Here is a 6,000-nt window from a genome sequence, read left to right as displayed (position 1 = left end):
TTCTCACAGTGCTAATCACCACAGTGTCTCTATGAATGTTTATAAAGTGCTTTGAAGATGAAAATTGCCAAATAAGCTAGGGATGATTATTATAAGTTAATGAATAAATTTCAACATGTATTTGATTGCCAGGTAATTCAGAAGGGAATCACCAACTTCTTCTCTCTTCGAAGAAGAAAAGTTGACAGTCAGCTAGTTGCTAATTAGCACTCAACTGAAATGCCTCCAAAGCTGAGTGCTCCCAGTTGAGTCCTTTAAAAAGTAATCTTTCAACTAATTGAAATATGCTGGAAGTTGAGCAGCGGGTGAGGTGTGTAACAGGTAAATTGGTATGGTGGAGCTGGTTATGTAGAAGGAATACTGAGCTTTTCTAGGTAGGAAAAGCCAGCCAAAATGAACATCTCTGGTAATCACCAGCCAAAGCAAGAATCTTTTTCATATTTAACATATCTGTTCTAAGACCCAGGTTAGGGAGGAAAGGTTGCTTGGAGAGTGTGTTGAAGCCTAGTGTTGTTTATTTCTTACCATATTAAAGGGCAGTTATCATGATTCTTGCTTTGGACTGAGACTAAAGAAATTTGAAATAAAACATTGCCTAATACATTAAAGCTGAGTGACTGTGCCACCTGCATTTAATTCTTATTTAGCTTGTCTGTAAGGGAAACTGGAATATCAGAAAGCGGCTCAGATGCTTCAGGCCCTTTCCTCTCTCCTGACCTGTCTGATTTTTTGCTGGAGGGTCAGTCTGCCAGACCATAGTCTGCTCCTGCAGCCTCCCCCACTTCTTTGGAGATTTTTCTTTGGCTGTCTGCCAATGCTATAAACCGCAGCACTGTCTTCTCTGCTGCTGAAGGCTGTTTTCTTCCTCAGCCGCTGGGAGATGGCTGCAAAAGGCAAATTACAGGAATTTCATCCTTTCTTTCCCCTGTTTGACTGCTCTAGATTCACCATCCTCAGCACCACTTCTTCATACTTTCTTCAGGGGAAACACTCCCAGCCGAACTTGCTGAGCACTTTGAGTGGAGAATCTCAGTTGTTTCCAACAGTCCTTCCCAGCATCAGTCTCCAGTGAAAATCCACCCCAAACTTCAGCAGCATGCAGCCCCATGCAGGGGGTGGGGGAGGGGAAACCCAGTTTGTAGAGTGGGACGCTACCAAGGCAGGTATGACTCATGGGAAAGGAATTCTGCTCCAAAAGGAGCTATGGGCAGGTCTGAGCAATATGAAGGAAAAGGGGAGATGGAACAAAACAAGACAGAAGTGCTCTTGAAGCTGCTGGATTCTCAAAAGCAGCCTTCATTGTGTCCTCAGAGATTCAACAAAATCAAGGTATATTAAATCTCTTTACTGTTTTACTAGTCTGGAAGATGCCGTCAATGGACAGATATTCCTTGGTCTCCTGAAGCTGCTGCAGCCCAGAGAAGCTTCCCTAGAGGTCAAGGGCTTAATAATATCACACTTTAGACCGCTTACTCTCCTCCCAGCACCTATTTCTCCTAACAGTAGTCCCCCTCACATGGTCACAAAGTACTTTGTAGTTACAGCACCCAAGTGTGATGCAGGATGGGTGGAGGCTGCCCAAGTCCACTCAGGAGCTGCACTGACAGCGTGATGAGGAGCAAAATGAAGCCACTTAGGCTTAATGCAAGAGTCTCCTGTGAGGCGAGGAACTGGACTGCAGCTGGGAGCTCCTACAGACCAGCATCCCTCTGCAATGCCACAAAGGGAGGACACTTAAACACACAGCTCTGGCTTACCACAGCTTAATCAGAGAGATGGAAAGTCAGTTTGTCTGCTCTATCTTGGTGGGTTTAAAAGGCCAATCAATGTGACATCAAGGTAAGATTTTCACCACACCAAGTTTGTTCCTTTACATCCCCTGCTCTGTCTCCTTCAGGTACTGTGCAGGACCTGGATGAGTAAAGCAGACAGACTGCTCAGTCAGGCATGGACAGGCTCCTCAAAGACTGCTTTCAGCTGAGCATTCATAAAGTTTCCAGACAAAATTAAATATCCATTTTGATTGAGGACAAAGACGTTGTGTACACTGAAGAACTCAAAAACATTCAAAATCCCTTCTGTGTTATCATCAATTTAGAAGTACTTCTAGCATCACTAGTGAGTGCTGGAGCTGTAACTGTAATTTACGAGGATTAAACAGGGAAAGAGAATTCTTAGAATTTTCATTTGTATTGAATTATAATTACATGTAATTTATGCAAGGTAGGCTTGAGTCTGCAAAAAGCCTGAAGCATTTAAAAGATGTGAACCCTTCTTGCCACACTCCGAAATACAATAGTTTTGGTGGTCCTACTTACGGATTTTTTAAAAATCCTTCTGATAAAAACAATCATGTCATTCATTAATGACAGAAAATGAAAATTATTACAACAAAAATAAAAGGTAATCTACATAGAAAAATTCTGGAAGTGTACACTGAGCTCAGTAATTTTTCTAACAATGGATTGAACAGATTTATTTGGTTTCCTGTCCACAAATTATCTGTGAAAGGGCAATGTTTTCTGGAATATGTTTTTATTTCAATGTACTAATATTTAATGCAAACAAATTACAGGTTCTACTTTTGCTATAAATTGCAAGCATCTGGTACACTCTATTCTATAGCTGTAGAAATGAATGGAAGTAACCTGAAGCCTGTCAAAATCTGTGTCTGAGCTGTGCAGTTGAGTATATGTTACAGATGGTTGGGTATTGCTGGTGGTTCTTCATTGTGCATCCCAGCTTTTGATAAGCATATTTCATGTAGTCACTCTTGAGCATTCACAGGAAAACAGTTTTGTTCTTTTACCTAAGGCCACTCCATCAGAACTCTTCAGTACTATTTGGCTTTTGTATAAACAAAGGATATGAAAATGTAGCGTTGTTAGTTTTTAAAAAAACAATCTTGTTTACTTGAGCATTCTCAATATTCAAGTACTTGTAGTTTCTACGTTTTCATATGCTATGTGTCTTTAACTAAGATCAGTCTCTCCTTTACTGTCTTTCAACAGCTTCAAACCACCTTAAATGTATCCTTGTAAACCTGATTTCTGACAGAGACTGAACAGTCAACACATACTAGGGATAAATACAGCAATTACACCTATTTTCAGCTGTATTGCTTTTCTACATTATTATGATTATTATTACTAAGCAGTTATTAAAAATAGAGCTGCCTTGAGAGCTGCTTCCATTGTCAGCCTGGCAAGGCGAGGGCTGTGCCCGTGGCAGGGCGAGGGCTGTGCCCGTGGCAGGGCTGTGCCCGTGACAGGGCTGTGCCCGTGACAGGGCTGTGCCCGTGGCAGGGCTGTGCCCGTGGCAGGGCTGTGCTCCAGGGCTGTGCCCATGGCAGGACTGTGTTCCAGGGCAGGGCTGTGTTCCTGGGCTGTGCCTTTCGCAGGGCTGTGCTCCAGGCCTGTGCCTGTGGCAGGGCTGTGCCTGTGGCAGGGCTGTGCCTGTGGCAGGGCTGTGCTCCAGGCCTGTGCCGGTGGCAGGGCTGTGTTCCAGGCCTGTGTTCCAGGGCTGTGCCTGTGGCAAGGCTGTGTTCCAGGGCTGGCCCTGGTGTGCTGGGGCAGTGGCAGCACAGGAGCCCTCCCAGTGCAGGACCCCCTGTGCCAGCTGCTCCAGCATGGACAGATTGCTCATCTTTCATCATTCATCCTTTCTTGCTCCCTGCTTTTGTTCTGGAAGTTTCTGCTCTTGGGTTTTTGTTCTTCTACCATAGTGAACGTGGCTACTCAGAGGTGCTACAGGCATCACCGAGGGGGATGCAGAGACAGAGGGCATGCCCCCTTCTGCTCCACCAGACCCATGCTTTCCCCCGAAATGAAGGGAAATTATCCTCCTGAGCTGCCAGGTGTCCTTGACTCACATGGGTCCTTCTGTTTCTGCCCAGGAGAGGGCAATCCAGCACCCAGGCAGCAGCCAGATTATCCCAGCCCTCCTCTGGGGTGCCGAGGGACGATGTGGTGGTGAGTGCCTTGCCAGAGGGACACAAAACACGGCGCTGTGATGGCTGGTGGGGTCTAATGGCACACTTCCAGCCAGGTGGGAATCACAAGCCTGTGTCCTGGTCCCTCTCTGCTCTGGTGCCTTGTTTTGTGCTCATGTGTAGCATCCAGGCAGGGTTAGGGTAAACCAATGCACTGTGCAGGTTTGGGGACTGGGAAACCAAGGATGTGTCCCAGTACCTCCTTCCTGGCCTCCAGGTGCTGGTGTAAGTCTCACCACTCTGAGGTGCAGCAGGATTTGCATGTGCATACGCCCACCTAAAGACAACTCTGCACATGGTTTCCTTATCTGTTGGTAGCCATGCCTATGCACAGGAATAGACTCATTTTCAGATTTGGGAAGACTAGTCTCTTCCTCTTTTTTTCCTCCACCTCTTTTTTTTTCTCTGCTCACATTAAACTTATTTTCTTGATTAAGGAGTTTGTTGAGTTTATTTTATTTAAATCTTGGGCCAGACATTTGCCTTTGACTCCTGGGCCGTTTTAGGTAGCAGCTTGATGCCAGTGGTGCAGGGGGTTTGCAGCAGCCCAGGCAGTGGGGCTGGCTGCATGCCCCCTAACCCACGCCCTCAGAGCACACACAAAACTTAAAAGGCAGCAGATCCAAGTGGGAATCGAGATGACACTGTCAGGATCTCTGTAACTTTATGTTCCTTTGATTCTGCCTTCTGTTTTACTGTTCTGCACATCACACTAGTCTAGATGATAACAGGCAACTGGAAGAGCTGCCGGAGCCTGTAATTAGCAGGCTCCTACCCTGGGACTTGGTTCTTGCTGGTGGGCTGTAGGTGTGGGATAATTTGCCAGTTAATCAATGGGAATTATTAAAATATCACTGCATATTTTTGCTTTCTGCTAGACCCATACACAGAAGCTCTTATAAGGGGGTTGAGGGGAATATCTGGGGTTTCTACTCATGAAAGCAAATTCTACTGTTCCTTCCTTTTCCACCTCCTCAACGAAAATAAAAATAATAATATAATTGCCATGCTTAACTTCAGTGAAATAGTGAATTTTAGCTTAATCAAAAAGCCCTTAAAACAGAAATATCTTACAAGCTATGCAAAATTCCACCATTTTAATTACAGAGAGCAGTGTGTCCTTTCTTAGGCAAACACATTATATTTTGGATTTGCTTTGCAAAGAAGGTAAAATCCATAACTTGGCAGATTTCTGGTTGGGTTTTTTTGACATTTTTAAAAGTATGTCGTACTTTGGCTATAAATACTGTGTTTATTAGTGCTGTAACTCTATTTTTTCTGGTCATTTTGGGTTTGTTTTAAGGTAGCCTTGTTGGGATCTTTTTAGGGAACAAGGTAGATGCAGAGAAGTTTCCTTGTAGGTGTGTAGCCATGCTACAGGGTTTTCATGGGGTCAGCAAGCCCTGGCAGAACACTGCCACAGTCCCTGCAGCACTGCTGAGCCAAACATTGCACATGCTATTTATTAAACTCAGTACCTCCAGTAATGGTACTGGAGTGGCAGTGTAGTATTGCTACATAGCTGGGGTGCTCTTGAAGAGAGAAGTGACATTCCTCATGTATTATCTGTTGTCTCTGTGTTTAGTGACAGAAGCTGTGGGAAGTCTATAAAAACAGCTCAATACGTCACTTCTTATGGAAACTGTTATTCCATAAGAACATTCAGAAATAGTTTTGCTAAACAACTACTGTTAGGGGAAAGATAAATTATGATTCCGATCAGTGGCCAGTAGAATATGAAGTATGAAATTTCATATTTTATCCTGAAAAAAGAGGTCAGACTTTCCAGAATTAGCCAGATGCCAATGAAAACTAGAATTTTTCAAATATCTCTTAAAATATTCCTACAGTCAGATTTGAATTAAATTTTTGACAGTGGGTAAAGCCATACCATGCTCAAATATTTTTCGGGATTATTACAAAAATTTAGAAAAAGTAATGGCGTGTGCCTTGATTTCCCCATCTGTGAAATGGGCGATCCCGCAGCGCTCATGCAGAGCACTCCGACT

Source organism: Melospiza georgiana, chromosome 5 (genome assembly GCF_028018845.1).
Source record: "Melospiza georgiana isolate bMelGeo1 chromosome 5, bMelGeo1.pri, whole genome shotgun sequence".
Classification (NCBI taxonomy): Eukaryota; Metazoa; Chordata; class Aves; order Passeriformes; family Passerellidae; genus Melospiza; species Melospiza georgiana.
The sequence above is the reverse complement of the archived record's forward strand: the minus strand, read 5'-3'. Positions refer to the sequence as shown.